We start from the raw sequence: 1,129 nt of genomic DNA on the forward strand, positions 1-1,129 counted from the left end.
AATATTCATATATCCTAGTCCTATATCAACTTTTACAAAATTTATTATTTTTTTTATGGAGACCTGTTCTATATCCCAGGCTGGAGTGAAATGGCATGATCTCAGCTCATTGCAACCTCCGCCTCCGAGGTTCAAGCAATCCTCCTGCCTCAGCCTCCCAAGTTGCTGGCATTACAGGCAGCTGTCACCACGCCTGGTTATTTTTTTGTATTTTTAGTAGCGATGGGATTTCACCACGTTGGCCAGGCTGGTTTTGAACTCCTGACCTCAGGTAATACACCCGCCTAGGCCTCCCACAATGCTGGAATTACACGCATGAGCTACATGCCCAGCCTGTATCAACTTTTTAAAGAATGCAGCACTACATGGTTGATGCAAATTCATCTTGTCTACATTTTTCAATTAGCAATAATCATGCCTCAGATAAACCTCACTGGCTACAATACTGCCACAGCGTAAAGCTTGTCTACATTTTTTATTTTTGCTATTTATTTATTTATTATTGCATTTTAGGTTTGGGGGTACATGTGAAGAACACACAAGATTGTTGCATAGGTACACACATGGCAGTGTGATTTGCCGCCTTCCTCCCCATTACCTATATCTGGCATTTCTCCCCATGCTATCTTTCCCGAACTCCCCACCCCTCGCTGTCCCTCCCCTATTTCCCCGTGACAGACCCCAGTGTGTGATGCTTCCCTCCCTGTGTCCATGTGTTCTCATTGCTCAACATCCAACTATGAGTGAGAACATGTGGTGTTTGATTTTCTGTTCTTGTGTCAGTTTGCTGAGAATGATGGTTTCCAGGCTCATCCATGTCCCTACAAAGGACACGAACTCATCGTTTTTGATGGCTGCCTAGTACTCCATGGTGTATATGTGCCACATTTTCCCTGTCCAGTCTATCATCGATGGGCATTTGTGTCGGTTCCAGGTCTTTTAATGTCCAGTGAGTGCTGCAATGAACATTCGTGTGCATGTGTCCTTATAGTAGAATGATTTATAATCCTTTGGATATATACCCAGTAATGGGATTGCTGGGTCAAATGGAATTTCTATTTCTAGGTCCTTGAGGAATCGCCACACTGTATTCCACAATGGTTGAACTAATTTACACTCCCACCAACAG

At 43.5% G+C, this 1,129-nt stretch overlaps 1 pseudogene; it reads right to left on the reverse strand.

Moving 5' to 3' along the window:
- Positions 1-331: 331 nt before the first annotated feature.
- LOC116529855 lies at positions 332-463 on the reverse strand (annotated as a pseudogene).
- Positions 464-1,129: the final 666 nt, after the last annotated feature.

This window comes from Sapajus apella, unplaced genomic scaffold (assembly GCF_009761245.1).
Source record: "Sapajus apella isolate SASKATOON/1434 unplaced genomic scaffold, GSC_monkey_1.0 scaffold63, whole genome shotgun sequence".
Lineage (NCBI taxonomy): Eukaryota > Metazoa > Chordata > Mammalia > Primates > Cebidae > Sapajus > Sapajus apella.